General features: G+C 43.1%; 1 protein-coding gene across 3 annotated transcripts in view; it reads left to right on the plus strand.

The window, feature by feature from the left end:
* LOC140199427 (melanophilin-like) overlaps positions 1-17,937 on the plus strand; it is a 192,536-nt gene that overhangs the window by 45,011 nt on the left and 129,588 nt on the right. Inside the window, exon 1 of one of the 3 annotated variants that reach the window (XM_072261504.1) lies at positions 3,960-4,141. The exons of the other annotated variants lie outside the window; for them this stretch is intronic. The gene's annotated coding sequence lies outside the window, so the exon portion shown is untranslated. Of the gene's footprint in view, positions 1-3,959; positions 4,142-17,937 lie in introns of those variants that run through there. 3 annotated transcript variants of the gene reach the window in all.

Here is a 17,937-nt window from a genome sequence, read left to right on the forward strand (position 1 = left end):
CATCCATTGCTTCTGAGATACAACCTCTGTAGAACATACTTCCACCTCTAATATTAACCTACCAATCCCAAGTTCTAATCTCTGTATTACTCAAAGCACATTAATAATCTAGTTCTCAGTTAGACGGTGCAGATCAATCTTTCTATTTTGAGTTATTCTGACATACATTTAACTCCTGGCCCTGCGTTACTCCTTTCAGGTTAATTCCAGGTGAATCATTCCAGTGCATATGGAATTCCTGCAATGTCAAAGAGAGGACATGGTGGGTCATCCAGAGCAAATTTTCACATCTCCCGTGGTCTTTCCATGGGGGCTGTAATCAACTGCACTGATAATACAGGTGACAAGGGTCTGTACATCATCTCTGTCAAGGGAATTAAGGGCCGGATGAACAGGTTACCAGTTGCTGGTGTTGGAGACATGATCATGACCACTGTGAAGAAAGACAACCGGAGCTCAGGAAAAAGGTGCATCCAGCAGTGGAGATATGGCAGCGAAAAGGATAGAAGAGAAAAGATGGAATTTTCCTTTACTTTGAAGAAGTATCGTAAACAAGGCGGATGAACTTAGATTGTGGATCAATCCATGGAACTATGGCATCGTGGCCATTACAGAGACCTGGATGTCTCAGGGGGCAGGAATAGCTGCTGAGTGTGCCAGGCTTTAGATGTTTCAAAAAGGACAGGGAGGAGGCAAAAGAGGTTGGGATAGAAAAGGAGGAAATCATGGAGGGATTGTCTACTGAGTCAGTGTGGGTGAAAGTCAGAAACAGGAAGGGGGCAATAACCCAAATGGGTGTTTTTTTACAGACCCTCCCAATAGTAACAGGGACATCGAGGAGCAGATAGCCAGGCAGATTTTGGAATGGTGCAAAAAAAATAGGGTTGTTGTGATGGGTGATTTTAACTTTTCTAATATTGACTGGCCTCATTAGAATAGGTTTGAATGAATTTGGCTTTTTCTCCTTGGAGTGGCAGAGGTGAGAGGTAACCTGATAGAGGTGTATAAGATGATGAGAGGCATTGATCATGTAGGTAGCTAGAGGCTTTTCCCCAGGGCTGAAATGGCTAACACGTGGAGGCATAGTTTTAAGGTGCTTGGAAGTAGGTACAGAGGGGATGTCAGGGGTATGTTTTTCCACACAGAGTGGGAGTGAGTGGAATACACTGCCGGCGATGGTGTTGGAGGTGGAGAGTATTTTAAGAGACTCTTTGATAGATACATGGAGCTTAGAAAAACAGAGGGCTATGTGCTAGGGTAATTCTAGGCAGTTTCTAAGTAGGTTACACGGTCGGCACAACATTGTGGGCCGAGGGGCCTGTGATGTGTTGTAGATTCCTATGCTCTATATGCCACCATATACCACCATGAGATTTATTTTCTCGGAGGCATCTACAGTAGAACAAAGAAATAAAATAGAATCAATGAAAAGCTACACACAAAGAAAGATGAGAAAATCTGCAGATGCTGGAAATTCAAGCAATACACATAAAATGCTGGAGGACCTCAGCAGGCCGGGCAGCATCTGTGGAAAAGAGTAAACAGTCGAGGTTTTGGGCCAAGAACCTTCATCAGGACTGGAAAGAAAGATCAAACAAACAAAGACTGACAAACTGTGCAAATACAAAATAACAATAATAATAAATAGTAAATAAATACTATAGTACTGAGAACATGAGCTGTAGAGTCCTCAAAAGTGAGTCTATAGGTTGTGGAATCATTGCAGCACTGAGGCGAGTGAAGCATCTTGGTTCTGGAGCCTGATAGACGAAGGATAATAACTGTTCCTGAAACTAGTGATATGGCACCTGAGGCTCCTGTATCTCCTTCCAGACTGCAGCAGAGAGAAGAGAGCAGGGTCTGGATGTGGGGGTACTTGATAATAGATGCTGCTTTCTTGTGACAGCACTCCTTGTAGATGTGGAGGGGAAAGCGTTTCCTGTGATGGACTGGGCCATATTCAATACTTTTTAATGGGGTTTTCCATTGTTGGGCATTGGTGATTCCATACCAGTCAGGATGCTCATCCAAGATGTCCTCAATTTACAATAAAAGCAGCCTTTTCCAGCAACTGTGATTGCGGGAGGAGAGAGAGCAGTGTGCCGCACTTGCGCAGCCCTCCGGTGAAAAATGATATCGTATCCGTTAAATAGGGGTCGTGGACAATTCTGATTTGATGGAGACAGATGTGAAAGCACAGAGGAACACCTGGAAAAATTTCTGAAACGCTCGTTCACTGCTGTCGTTACTGCGTGATCGGGTATCTTTCAGAGGGAAGGCCTCAAAATCCCCGGCTTTGTCTGCTGTTGGCGACCGAGATGGAGGTCGAATCGATCGGAGAGAGATGGCGCTCAGTACTCGGTGTCGGAGAGCTGATCAGAGTTTGAAGTTTTCGGATGACTCAGAGTCAGACCATGGTCGGGTATGGCAGGGAGAGTTTTTCTTCCTTCTCCCGTCTGTGTGAGATGTGGGACATTTGAGAGACTTTGAACTTTTACTGTGCTCATGGACTTCTTCATCAAGTTATGGTATTGTTGCACTGTTGTAACTATATGTTATAATTATGTGGTTTTGTTAGTTTTTTCAGTCTTGGTCTGTCCTGTGTTTTGTGATATCACGCTGGAGGAAGTAATGAATCATTTCTTAATGCATGCATTACTAAATGACAATAAAAAAGGACTGCATGTCTTCATAATCTGAAGAGCCCTCTTTCAATTATAAAATGGGCTCAGAGCCTTTTCGGAAATTTTCATCGTGTTGCAATCATCGTGAGAAGTTGTTCGTTAGTGAGGCAGCGCATTGTTTAAAAAGAACTCTGGTTCTTTTGGAACTTTTCAGTGGGCAGCAATCATTGCGAGAAGTCATTTGTTGTTGAGGCAACACAAGGTTTAGAAAGAGCTCGGAGCCTTCTGGAATTTTTTCATGGGCTGCAATCATACCGATCTCTTTGGCACCGAGCAGGGGCAAATAAACAGCAGCGAGATGCTACTGGAGCAGCCATTATTGCAGTGGACAGTGTTAGAGTGGCTAGGCTTTGGCTCAGCAGGCTTCAGCTAGAACAGGTACAAGCTAGGACTTAAGATTGAGAAGTTGGATATATAACAAGTGTAGACGGGATGGTCCTGACAGTCTCCCTGATGTCTGCATCTGCAGGAAGTGCATCCAACTGTAGCACCTGACTGACAAGGTAAAGGTAGTGAGACTCCCTGCAAGGAGAGACTGATGACAGCGCAAAATTGAAGTCAACAGTATGAGTTGCACCGCAAAAGGAGGACAAAATTGAAGAAGGTGAATACAGGATTAAAGGTGTTATATTTGAATGTGTGCAGTATACGGAATAAGGCCGATGAATTTGTAGCACAGTTACAGATTGGCAAGTATGATGTTGTAGGCATTACTGAATCATGGCTGAAAGAAAATGATAGCTGGCAGCTTAATGTCTAAGGATACACATTGTATCGATAGGACAGGCAGGAAGGCAGAAGAAGTGGTGTGGCTCTGTTGGTAAAAAGGGAAGTTAAATCCTTGGAAAGAGGTGTCACAAGATCAGAAGGTGTTGAATCATTGTGGATAGAGCTAAGGAACTGTAAGGGTAAAAGGACACTGATGGGAGTTATATACAGACCCCCAAACAGTAGTAAGGACGTGGTCTACAAGTTACAACGGGGGATAGAAAATGCATGCCAAAAAGGACAATGGTGTAATCGTCATGGGGGATTTCAATATCCAGGTAGATTGGGGAAAAAATCAGATTGGTGCAGGATTGCAAGAGGGGGAATTTCTAGAATGCCTATGGGATAGCTTTTTAGAACAGCACGTAGTTCAGTCCACTGGGGAATCAGTTATTTTGGATTCAATGTTGTGTAATAAACCAGACTTGATTAGATAAGAAAACCATGTGGGGAAAGTGGTCATAATATGAATGAATTCATCCTGAGTTTAGAGAAGAAGCTAAAGTCAGTTGGTTCTGTATCACAGTAGATTAAAGGAAATTGCAAAGGCTTGAGAGAAGAGTTGGCCAAAATTGATTGGAAAAGAACACTGGCAGAAATGATGACAAAGCAGCAATAGCTGGAATTTCTGGAAGCAATTTGGAAGACACAGGATATACACACCCTAAAGAGGAGGAAGTATTCTAAAGGTAAGATGACACAACCGTAGCTAACAAGGGAAGTCAAAACCAACATAAAAGCCAAAGAGAGGGCATAAAATAGATCAAAAATTAGTGTGAAGTTAGAGGATTTGGATGCTTTTAAATACCAACAGAAGGCAACTAAAAACATCATTAAGAAGGTAAAAATGGACTACGAAAGAAAGCCAACTAATAATATTAAAGAGCATACCAAAAGTTTCTTCAGATACATAAAGTGTAAATGTGAGGTGAGAGTAGATATCGGACGGTTGGAAGACAATACTGGGGAGGTAGTAATGGGGGACAAGGAAATAGCGGACCAAGTGAATAAGTATTTTGTATCAGCCTTGACCATGGAAGACACTAGCAGTATGATGGAAGTTCCAGGTGTCGGGGTCATGAAGTATGTGAACTTACTATTACTAGAGAGAAGGTTCTTGGGAATCTGAAAGGTCTGAAGATAGGTAAGCCCCTTGGACCAGATGGTGTGCACCCCAGGTTCTGAAAGAGGTGACTGAAGAGTTGTGAAGTCATTAGTAATGATCTTTCAAGGATCAAGAATGGTTCTGGCAAAATGGAAAATTGCAAATTCACTCCACTCATCAGGAAGGGAGAGAGGCAGAAGAAAGAAAATTATAGGCCTGTTAATCTGACCTCAGTGGCTGAGAGCTAGAGTCAATTATTAAGGAAGTGGTTTTGAGGTACTTGGAGACACATGATAAAATAGGCTGTAGTCAGCGTGGTTCCTTCAAGGGAAAATCTTGTCTGACAAATCTGTTGGAATTCTTTGAAGAAATAACAAGCAGGATAGACAAAGGAAAATTAGTTGATGTTGTTTACTTGGATTTTCAGAAAGCCTTTGATAAAGTGCCACAAATGAGGCTACTTAACAAGCTATGAGCCCACGGTATTACAGGAAAGATTCTAGAATGGATAAAGCGGTGGCTGATTGGCAGGAGGCAAAATGTGGGAATAAAGGGAGCCTTTTCTGGTTGGTTGCCAGTGTCTAGTGGTGTTCCACAGGGGTCTGCATTGGGACTGATTCTTTTTAAGTTATATGTCAATGATTTGGATGATGGAATTGATGGCTTTGTTGCAAAGTTTGCAGACAATACAAATCTAGGTGGAGGAGCAGGTAGTTTTGAGGAAATAGGGAGGCTACAGGTGGACCTAGATTAGGAGAATGGCAAAGAAGTGGCAGATGGAATACAGTGTCAGGAAGTGTGTCGTCATGCAACTTGGTGGAAGAAATGAAAGGGTTGACTATTTTCTCAATGGAAAGAAAATACAAAAAGATAACGAGGGACAAAGAGATTTGGAAGTACTTGTGCAGGATTCTCTAAAGGTTAATTTGCAGGTTTAGTCTGTGGTGAGGAAGGCAAATGCAATAATAGCATTCATTTCAAGAGGACTCGAATATAAAAGCAAAGATGTAATGTTCAGACTTTATAAAGTACTGGTGAGGCCTCATATAGAGTATTGTGTGCAGTTTTTGGCCCCTAATCTTAAAAAGAATCTTAGAAAAGAAAACCTGAAACTGGAGAGGGTTCAAAGGAGGTCACGAAAATGACACCAGGATCAAATGACTAGTCATATGAAGAGGGTTTGATGGCTCTGGACCTGTATTCACTGGAGTTAGATGATTGAGGGGTGACCTATTTGAAACCTATCAAATGATGAAAGGCCTTAATATAATGGATGTGGAGAGGATATTTCCTATGGTGGCAGTGTCTAAGACTGGAGGACATAGCCTCAAAATAGAGGGGTGTCCTTTTAGGACAGAGGTGAGGAGGATCTTTTTTTATACAGGGACTGGTTAATCTATTGAATTCATTGCCACAGGCAGCTGTGGAGGCCAAGTCTTTATGGATACTCAAGGCAGCAGTTGATAGATTTTTGATTGGTCAGGGCATGAGGGAATATGGGGAGAAGGCAGGAGGTTGAAGCTGAGAGGAAAATTGGATCAGCCATGACCAAGGGTGTAGCTATGGGAACTCGCATGGGCCCTAGCTATGCCTGCCTCTTTGTTGGTTATGTGGAACAGTCTGTGCTCCAAACCTATTCTGGAACTGCTCCACAACTTCTCCTTCGGTACATTGACGACTATATTGGTGCTGCTTCCTGCACCCATGCTGAGCTTGTCAATTTCATCGACTTTACTTCAAACTTCCACCCAGCCCTCAAATTCACTTGGTCTATCTCAGACACTTCGCTCCTCTTTCTGGATCTCTCGGTCTCCATCTCTGGAGACAGGCTGTCCACTGACATCTTCTACAAGCCCACTGACTCTCATGACTACCTCAACTATACCTCTTCCCACCCCGCCACATGCAAAAATGCCATTCCCTATTCCCAGTTCCTCCATCTCCACCGCATCTGCTCCGAGGATGAGGTTTTCTGTTCCAGGACATCTCAAATGTCCTCTTTCTTTAAGGATTGTGGTTTCCCTTCTGCTGTCATCAGTGATGCCCTCACCCGCATCTCCTCCATTTCCCGCACTTCGGCTCTCACCCCATCCTCCCGCCACAACAGCAGGGACAGAGTTCACCTTGTCCTCACCTACCACCCCACTAGCCTCCGGATCCAATACATTATCCTCTGCAACTTCCGCCACCTTCAACTGGACCCCACCACTAAGCACATTTTTCCCTCTCCACCCCTCTCGGCCTTCCACAGGGATCGGTCCTTCCGCGACTCCCTGGTCCACACGTCCCTTCCCACGGATCTCCCACCTGGCACTTATCCCTGTAAGCGCAAGTGCTACACCTGTCCCTACAGCTCCTCCCTTGCCACCATTCAGGGCCCCAAACAGTACTTCCAAGTGAGGCAACACTTCACTTCTGAGTCTGTTGGGGTCACCTATTGCATCCGGTGCTCCCGGTGCGGCCTCCTCTACATCAATGAAACCCGACGTAGATCGGGGGACCGCTTCGTCGAGCACCTCCGCTCCGTCCGCCACAACAGACAGGATCTCCCAGTAGCCACCCACTTCAACTCTGCTTCCCACTCCCATTCAGATATGTCCATACGTGGCCTCCTCTACTGCCATGATGAGGCTAAACTCAGGTTGGAGGAGCAACACCTCATATACCATCTAGGTAGTTTCCAGCCCCTTGGTATGAACATAAAATTCTCCAACTTCCGGTAATTCCCTCCCCCTCCCTTCCCCTATCCCTATGTCACTCTGCCCCCTCCCCCAGCTGCCTACCACCTCCCTCACGGTCCCGCCTCCTTGTTTTTTCTCCTATTCTTTCTTCACCTTTCCTGCTTATCACCTCGCTGCATCTCTTCCCCCACCCCTTTATCTTTCCTCTTACTGGTTTTTCACCTGGAACCTACCAGCCTTCTCCTTCCCACCCTCCCCCCACTTTCTTTATAGGGCCTCTGCCCCTTCCCTCTTCAGTCTTGACGAAGGGTTCCAGCCCAAAACGTTGACTCATTGTTTCCACGGATGCTGCCCGACCTGCTGAGTTCCTCCAGCGTGTTGTGAGTGATGAAATGGTGGAACAGGCCGAATGGGCCAAATGGCCTAATTCTGCTCCTGTATATTATGGACTTAACTGAAGCTGGAACTGGATGTTGTAGTGTATTTCACATTTCTGTTTTGAAGCAGATGAAATAGACAATGGAAAGCAAGTGTCAGTGTTACCAAATGTAATAGGCTGAAGAACATATAGCTTGCTTAGGAGTTTAACTGTTTCAACCAAACCATCAAAAATCAGCTTTGCTGATATTGTGAAAGTAATGCAGGAACACTTAGAATCAGAACGCTTTAGGTTTCATAAGCTGAATCAAAAGGAAGGGGAGTCTATTACATCCTGTGTGGCTAAATTGAAGAAATTGTCTGAGCATTGTCAGTTAAATAATGGGCTTACTGATGCACTCAGAACTGGTTTAGTTTGCGGAATTTCACAAAAAAGCATTCAAAAATGACTCCTAACTGAAGCACAACTCACACTTAAAAGACCAGTTGAAATCACTGTATCAATGGAAACAGAAGCCAGATGTGCAATTAAATTGCAGTCAGGAATGAAAGTGAGTGTGAACAAAATTCCAACATCTAAACAAAAACCATCCTGGCCAAAGAAATAGTGTTACCATTGTGGCAGGGGCTCAGATACGCCAGACCTATGCAGGTCCAAAGGCAAAACTTGCAGAAAATGAAACCAAGTAGGGCACGTACAAAGAGCATGTTGGGAAGACAAAAATAAATAGATTGCAAAGGAAAGAGGTAAAAATAAGAAGTCAAGTTGCAGCTTCAAGAAGAGCACTAGGCTACCTGCTATTACCACAAAAATCTGATGATGATGATAAGAGTGGCACAGGACTGCGTAGCCTTAAGATTTACAATGTGAAAACTAACAATAGACAAGCAATATGGGTTACACCAGAAGTGAACAGTAAATTAATTAAAATGGAATTGGACGCTGGCTCGATTGTTTTCAGTCATTCCTCAAAATTAGTTTGGTTGGCATTTTAAAGATACTGAACTGAAACCTGCAGATATCCAACTAAGAACTTACACTGGAGAAAATATCATTCCCACTCCAGTGGGCTTGTACTTGGTGAAAACAAATGGCCTAGCATCGTGAATTGTGAGTGGTGAGACTCCCACAGCTTGATTGGAGGTCCATTCATCATTTGTATGTCATATCCTCTGCAATGGAGTCAACAGAAAGTGAGTTTAAAAAGGTAATGGATGATTCACAGTAGTGTTTAAGGATGGTATTGGAAAACTGAAACATATCAAGGATAAAATAGTGTCAGATGAAAATACCACACCCAAGTTTTACAAAGCCTGTCCAGTTCCTTATACCATCTGTGATAAAGTGGCCAGTGAGCTAGATCACATGGAAGTTGAAGGAATTCATTCCAAGGTTGAGTGGAGACTATGGGCAATGCCGGTGGCTCCAGTAGCAAAGAAGAGTGGGTCTGTCAAAATCTGTAGTGATTTTAAGGTCATCATCAAACCAGTACTGAAAGTAGATAAATGCCATCTGCCTGGGACAGAGGATATAATGGACTTAGCTGAGGCTTACCTACAGATGGACATGGAAAAAAGAGTCCAAAGTGTTTCTCACCATAAACACTCAAAAAGGACTTTGATATAATACACTTATTTTACACAAGTGTGCTGAGAAAATTCAAGCAGTAGTAGATGCCCCAGTTGCAAATGTCAAAATTGTGGCCCTCCTTAGGATTTTTCAATTACTATAACAATTTCCTGCCAAACCTGGCAACTATGCTCCACCCCTGGGACTTACCACTGCAGATGGTATAGGTGCAGTCATGTTGCATGTTATGAGTGATGGAAATGAATGCCCCATAGCCTTTGCACCACCCTCCCTCACCACTGCAGGGCAAAATTACACACAGATTGACAGAGAGACCTTGAGTCTGGTTTGGGGTGTAAAATGTTTCAACCAGTACTTGTATGGGAGGGAGTTTACCCTCGTTACTAATAATCAGCCACTAGTTATCATGGTGTGCACTGGCAACAACTGAACCCAAAGGCGGAGGAACAGCATGCTCCCATGTAGAGATGGAAACAAGAGGTTATACATAAGAATTCCAACAGAATTCACTGCTAAGGTAGGACTGCTGAACCTCTCAAAGGCAGAGGTGGAATAGGCTTCATGATCAACTCCTGCTGTACAAACATGGCGGTGTTGTCCCTTCCTGCTCACCTGACCTGGAACACCTTGCAATCAAGTGTCGTCCATTTTATCTGCCGCGGTAGAGCTTAGCAATCATCTTGGTAGCAGTGTACATCCCACCTCATCCTAGCGTAAATTAGGCTCTTGACGAACTGAGTGATGTAATAAGTAGGCATGAAACAGCGTTCCCCATCATCATTCTAGGGCATTTTAACTGGGCCACCTTGAGAAAGTCTCTAAATATTTATTACCAACAAATCACTTGTAGTACCAGAGGAACCAACACATTTGACAACATTTACACAACCAACAAGAGTGCTACCAGGCTAGTCCATGCCCACACTTTGGAAAGTCTGATCACCAGGCTGTACTGATCACTACTTCCTGAGTACAGGCAAAGACTGAAGACTCCAGCACCAAGAGGGATGGACAAGAGGGTGCAGCAGTCTTACAGGACTGCTTTGTATCAGTAGACTGGACTCTATTCAAGGATTCATCTTCAAGTCTGAATGAGCATGCCCCAGCTGTCACTGACTTCATTAAAACCTGTGGGGATGAGTGAGCTACCTTAATGACTATCATCCAGTAGCACTCACATCTACGGTGATGAAGTGCTTTGAGAGGTTGGTGATTTCTAGAATTATCTCCTGTCTCAGCAAGGACCTGGACAACTGCAATAGGTCGACAGCATACACGATCTCACTACCTCTTCATGTGGTCTTGGATAATCTGGACAATACAAATACCTATTGTTGTGCCTGTGCACAGCTACATATCAATTAAATAAAAGCCGGCATGTAGGAGATGGCTTTAACTGGTGTATTCCCACTGGGGGGGAGGGGTGGGGGGGGAAGAGAGAGAGAGAGAGAAAGAAAGAGAGACGGAGAGGGAGAGAGGGGGGAGAGAGAGAGAGAGAGAGAAAACGAACAATGTACCTGCAGAGACAACAGATCAATACATAATGCTGAGTGAATGTGGGTTCATTGCTCTAAAAGAAATAGATCCATGCATTAGACTTCCTCCCCCTTTCAATTAATGCAACATAAAACTATACTGGTACAAAACATTCAATTTCCCTTTCATAAACCCATATTCCAAATTCACATGCTTGTACAATAACTGTCCATAACTAACTTCACAATTCTAAAGGTTCAGTCTTTTGGGTGGCACTCTGTTTCTTTCAGGATAGCACCTCTGGTCCTGTGCAGTGGCATCAGTTTTGGTAGGTGTCTTGTCTTGGTTTTTAGTGTTACGTTGCTGTCAGTGAGATGTTCATCACTGAGGGGTAAGACTGGTGATGGTAGTGTGTCCATCTTGTTGCATGTAGTCAACTCAGTTGTGTTCTTCAGTTGAACAGCTAGTATCCGGTCCATATGACGTCTCTATGTCCGATCTCCAGCATCCATTGTGTACATCAGTTCTTGTAGCTATCCTACTGGGTGTCCACTTGTCTTTTCGGTAATCATGCACTAGGACTTCCTGTCCAATCTTGATGCTTTTTGCTGCTTCACTTGGCAACTGACTGAACTGTTTATTCATAGATCTTGTTTCAGGAGGTCTATGCAAGATCTTAGATTCCTGCTCATTAACAGCATTGAGGGTGTTTGATTTGTCATTGCTTGAACAGAATCCCGATACACAAAAAGCAAGTTGTCCACCTTGTGCTGTAGAGAAATGTCCTCCTTGTCCACTACTTTAATGGACTTCTTGAAGGTTTAGATTAACGTTTCAGCTAACCCATTCATTGCTGGGTGGTGAGGAGCTGACTTGTAATGTCTGATGTCATTTTTCTTCATAAACAACCGGAATTCTTTTGACATGTACTGTGATCCATTGTTACTCACAATTTCTTCTGGTAAGCCGTTTCTGGTGAAGATAGTCCTCAGAGCAGAGACAGCCTTTGCTGAGGCGGTTGACTTCATTCGTATAATCTCTGGCCATTTCGAAAAAGCATCCACAGTAATCAGAAACATGGAGTCCATGAATGGTCCAGCAAAATCAGTGTGTACTCTTTGCCATGGTGACCACGATCATCCTATGGGTGAAACAGTACCTGTGGGAGAGTTTTTCAAAATTTTTGGCATTTCGGACAGCTTTTGGCCAAGTCTTCAATGTGCTTATCTATTCCCGGCCTCTACTCATAGCTCTGGGTGAGACTCTTAAAACATAGAATAGTATAGAACATAGAATAGTACAGCACAGTACAGGCCCTTCAGCCCACAATGTTGTGCTGACCCTCAAACCCTGCCTCCCATATAAGCCCCCACCTTAGATTCCTCCATATACCTGTCTAGTAGTCTCTTAAACTTCACTAGTGTATCTGCCTCCACCACTGACTCAGGCAGTGCATTCCACGCACCAACCACTCTCTGAGTGAAAAACCTTCCTCTAATATCCCCCTTGAACTTCCCACCCCTTACCTTAAAGCCATGTCCTCTTGTATTGAGCAGTGGTGCCTTGGGGAAGAGGCGCTGGCTATCCACTCTATCTATTCCTCTTATTATCTTGTACACCTCTATCATGTCTCCTCTCATCCCCCTTCTCTCCAAAGAGTAAAGCCCTAGCTCCCTTAATCTCTGACCATAATGCATACTTTCTAAACCAGGCAGCATCCTGGTAAATCTCTCCAATGCTTCCACATCCTTCCCATAGTGAGGTGACCAGAACTGGACACAATACTCCAAGTGTGGCCTAACCAGAGTTTTATAGAGCTGCATCATTACATCGCGATTCTTAAACTCTATCCCTCGACTTATGAAAGCTAATACCCCATAAGCTTTTTTAACTACCCTATCCACCTGTGAGGCAACTTTCAGGGATCTGTGGACATGTACCCAGAGATCCCTCTGCTCCTCCACACTACCAAATATCCTGCCATTTACTTTGTACTCTGCCTTGGAGTTTGTCCTTCCAAAGTGTACCACCTCTTCATCTTGTTCTTTAGCATACCAACAAATTGGCCTCGTCTTGCTGAGAACTCTGGAAACATAGGGTTACATGAGCAGGTGATTGCGTAGACTTTGACAATGTCATGTCATTCCTTGTTTCCCTTTGGAATTTGTAACCGGTAACTGGTCCACCAACGTTCATTGATCAGAGTAGCTGGACTGGTGAGCGCAGAGGAGCCGGCCAAGGTGTCAAAGGGATCAGCAATGAGGTATTGAAGGGGCCAAGCAGGATGTTGGAGAAGAAGACAGTCGGGATATCAGAGGAGCCTGCCAAGATGTCAGAGGAGCCGGTTTGGGTACAGACCGTGTAGCTGCCTGCTACTCAGAAGTTGGTGCAGTGTAACCATGGGCGATTGTCTCAGACATTTCACTTACGATTGCAAGACTCTGTTGGACAGTGATAATGCAAGTTGCTGCAGGCGTGTTACTCTTATCTGTTGGCAGGATAAACGACATGGGAGCTGTGTAGCTTTGGTCATAGCAAGGACTAGGCCTCAAGCCTCCGGCTTGCCTACTGCTGCAGGCCATGTGAAAGACTTGTATGCACTCGGCTGGGACCTGGCCTCTCCCGTTTGTACTGCCCTCCCATGTTCAGGAGGTGAAATAATAGGCTGGACTGAGGGGAACCTATACCATCAATTGCTGGACATTGTCACTCAGGGCCTTGGACTATACAGTATACGTTTTTGTTTTTTGAGTGAATATGCACCTTTGCTCACCATTTTGAATGGTTTGTAGCTTGTCTCGTTCAGCTGTAGCTATGTATGGTTTGAATGATAATTAAACTTGATTTGATTTGATGTTAGGGTGCTGCATGTTGACTAAAGCTCATCGTTTAACACAATCATTCCTACAGTTCTGATTGAAAAGCTCCAGAACATGGGCCTCTGCCCAGCCTCTGCAACTGGATCCTCAACTTCCTAACCAAAATATCACAACCTATGCAGCTTACAAAAAATATCTCCACCTCACTGACAATCAACGCAGGCACACCTCAGGGATGTGTGTTTAGCCCACTGCTTTAATCTCTCTTCACCCATGATTGTGTTGCTAGACACAGCTCAAATGCCATTTATAAAATTGCTAACCATACAATTGTTGTTGGCAGAATGACAAGAAGGCATGCAGAAGCAGAATACACAAGTTAGTTGAGTGGTGTCACAGCAAAAACCTAGCTCTGTGTCAGTGAGATCAAAGAGCTGATTGTAGGCTTCAGGAAGGGTAAGTCAACCAAACACAAGCCAATTCTCAGAGGGATCAGAAGTGGAAAGAGTGAGCAATTTCAAGTTCCTGGATGCCAATATCTTTGAGGACCTAACCTGGATACAATAGATTGATGCGGCTATAAAGAAGGCAAGACAGCGGCTATATTTTATTAGGAGTTTGAGGAGATTTGCTATGTCACTGAAAACACTTGCAAATTTATGTGAATGTACTGTGGAGAGCATTCTAAATAACTGCATGGCTGTCTGGTATGGGGGTGGGTTGTCTCTACTGCACAGGGTCAAAGTAAGCTGCAGAGTACAGTAAACTCAGTCAGCTCCATCGATTGGGACTAACCTCCATAAAGCAATGCCTCAATTAATCATTAAGGACCACCATTACCCAGTGCATGCCCTCTTCTCATTGCTACCAGCAGGAAGGAGGTACAGAAGCCTGAAAGCACACACTCAATGATTCAGGAACAGCTTCTTCCCTTCTGCCATCCAATTTCTGAATGGATATTGAACACTACCTCACTACTTTCTTTTAATTTCTATTTTTGCACTACTTATTTAATTTAATTACTATATATATATATATATACTGTAATTCATAGTTTTGTTATTTTCTATTATTATGTATTGCATTGTACTGCTGCCTCAAGTTAACAAATTTTACAACCGTATTCTCCCTAATACAAATTCGATGTCTCCACATTATGACAGAGATGAAAAAGAAACTAGAAAATAACCCAGACTGTCTAAGGTCTACATGGCAACCCAAATGTCTGGAATGTGCAGCAAAAATTCCAGTTCCCCCATTTTTACTAGGGCAGAGATGAATTTGCCCTTGACCATAGTTGCCTTATGTGGGGATTGAGAGTTGTTGTATCATTCAAGCTGAGAGTTAAAGTGTTGGAGCAGCTACATGCCGGTCATTGAAGCGTGGTCAAAATGAAAGCGTTGGCTCGAATCTTTGTCTGGTGGCCTGGGACAGATCAGCAGACCGAGCAGCTTGCCAGCACATCCAGAAGATGCTAAGAGCGTCCAATACAGCCTCACACACTGTTGTATTGGCAATGTAGTGTATTCTGCTGACAGACCTTGCAGAGAGTTCTTTAGTCTCTGGACAGACCTATCCACCAAGCTATTTGTAGCTGGGTTGTACATCGCAGATATTAAATGTCTTATTTCATTCATTTTCAGGAAGGGCACTTAGTGTTGAGGGAGCAGGGAGTCTACAGACAGATTTAGACAGTTTAGAAGAATGGACAAAAAAGTGGCAAATGGAAAATAATGTAGTGGAATGTATGGTATTGCACTTTCACAGAACGAATAAAGACATAGACTACTTTCTGAACAGGAAGAAAATTCAAAACACAGAGGTGTGAAGATACTTGGGAGACCTTGTGCAGGATTCCCTAAAGATTAACTTGCAGGTTGAGTCTCTGGTAAGGAAGGGAAATGCAACGTTAGCATTCATTTCTAGAGGATTAGAATATAAAAGCAAGAATTTATAAGGCATCGGGCAGACTGAACTAGGAGTATTGTGATCAGTTTTGGGGCCTCAGAACAGAACGTGATGAGTATGCCATTCAGATACTATTAGACATAATCTATAATAAATTATTTAAACAAAGAGGGTTTAATCAAACAATATATTTACAATTTCACTCAAATATTAATGAAATATTAAATGCACAAAACTCCTTCCTGCGTAGCTATAAACTTCAACTCAATACAGAATGCATCTCAACTTATATTCTTATTCTTGTAGAATAACATCTTTCCTGCAAAGGAGGATCACTCTCTTTGGCAGGTGAGACTTATTACTGTGAAATAATCTCATGTTCTTGGGCCTGTTGATTACAATTTGAGTTTCTGAGGCCTCCGCCATGGTGGTTGTAGGAGTTGACTTTGGGACTGCAGGAAGTGGTTTTGACAGCTCTGAATACCATAAGGCCATAAGACATAGGAGCAGAATTAGGCCATTTGGCACATTGAGCCTGCTCTGTCATTTCAACATGGTTAATCAAACTTCCCTCTCTGTCCCAATCTCCTGCTTTCTTCCGTACTCCTTCATGCACTGACCAATCAAGAAGCTATCCATCTCTGCCTTAAGTATACATAAAGACTTGGCCTCCACAGCTGCCTATGGCAATGTTCCATAGATTTGTTACCCTCTATCTAAAGAAATTCCTCCTCATTTCCATTCTAAAAGGATACCCCTCTATTCTGAGGCTGTGTCCTCTGGTCTTAGATTCTCCCACTATAGAAAACACATCCACTCTATCAAGGCCTTTCCCCATTCTATAGGTTTCAATGAATTCACCCCTCATTCTTCTAAATTCTAGTCAATACAGGCCCAGAGTCATCAAAGTCCTTTTGAAATGAAGCTAACATTGCATTTGCCTTCCTCACCACAGACTCAACCTGCAAATTAACCTTTAGGGGATCATGTATAAGCACTCCTGAGTCCTTTTGTGCCTTGTTTTTATTTTTGTATTTTCTCATCATTTAGAAAATAGTTAATCCTTTCATTTCTTCCACCAAAGTGCATGACCATACATTTCCCAACACAGTATTGCATCTGCCAGTTCTTTGCTCATTCTCCTAATCTGTCTAGGTCCCTATATAGCCTCTCTACTTCCTCAAAACTACCTGCCCCTCAACCTATTTTCATATTGTTTGCATACTTTGCAACAAAGCCATCAATTCCATCATCCAAATCATTGACATATAACATAAAAAGAATCAGTCCCAACACTGACCTCTGTGAAACACCACTGGTCACCAGCAGCCAATCAGAAAAGTCTTCCTTTATTCCCACTCATTGCTTCCTGCCAATCAGCATCTGCTTTATCCATGCTTGAATCTTTCCTGTAATACCATGGGCTCGTATATTGTTAAGCAGCCTCATGTGTGTCACCTTGTCAAAGGCTTTCTGAAAATCCAAATATACAACAGCAACCAATTCTCCTTTGTCTATCCTGTTTGTTATTTCTTCAAAGAATTCCAACAGATTTGTCAAGCAAAATTTTTCCTTGAGGAAACCATGCTGACAACCATGAGCTTTCTAATCAATTCTGGCTCACCATACAACACCCAATCCAGAATAGTTGATCCTGTAGCAGGTTCAACCATGAGCTACTCTAAAAAGCCATCTCATAGACATTCTAGAAATTCCCTCCTTTGGAATCCCACACCAACCTAATTTTCCCAATATACCTGCATATTGAAGTCCTCATAACTATTGTAACTTTGCCTTTTTGGTATGCATTTTCTATCTTCTGTTGTAATTTGTAGACCACGTTCCTACTACTGTTTGTCGGTCAGTATGTTACTCACATTAGTGTCTTTTTACCCTTGCAGTTCCTTAGCTCTATCCACAATGATTCAAGCTTCCGACCATATATCACCTCTTTCTAATGATTTTACTTCATTTTTTACCAACAGAGCAATGCCAACCCCTCTGCCTTCCTGCCTGTCCTTTCAATACAATGTGTATCCTTGGACATGAAGCTCCCAGCTATAATCTTTTTATGAGCCATGATTCAATAATGCTTACAGCATCATGTTTTCCAGTCTGTAACTGTGCCACAAATTCATCTACCTTATCCTGTATGATGCGCACATTTTAATTTAAAACTTAGTCTTGTATACACCCTTTCGATTTTGTCCACCTTTCATGTTACAACTCATCAGGTTGACTGCAATTTTTTCCTCTCCTTGCTAGGAGTTTCACTACATATTGCCTGTTTGTAAACGAACTACCTCATCTTCAGCACTATTATTCCAGTTCATATCCCTTTGCCAAATTAGTTTAAACACACCTGAACAACTCAAGCCAACATACCCACAAGGATATTGGACCCCCTCAGGTTCAGGTGTAACCTATCCCTTTTGTACAGATCATACCTTCCCCTGAAGAGATCCCAATGATCCATAAATCTGAACCATTGCCCCTGGCACTAGCTTCTCAGCCATGACAAATCATT

The sequence above is a fragment of the Mobula birostris genome, chromosome 6, assembly GCF_030028105.1.
Source record: "Mobula birostris isolate sMobBir1 chromosome 6, sMobBir1.hap1, whole genome shotgun sequence".
NCBI lineage: Eukaryota > Metazoa > Chordata > Chondrichthyes > Myliobatiformes > Myliobatidae > Mobula > Mobula birostris.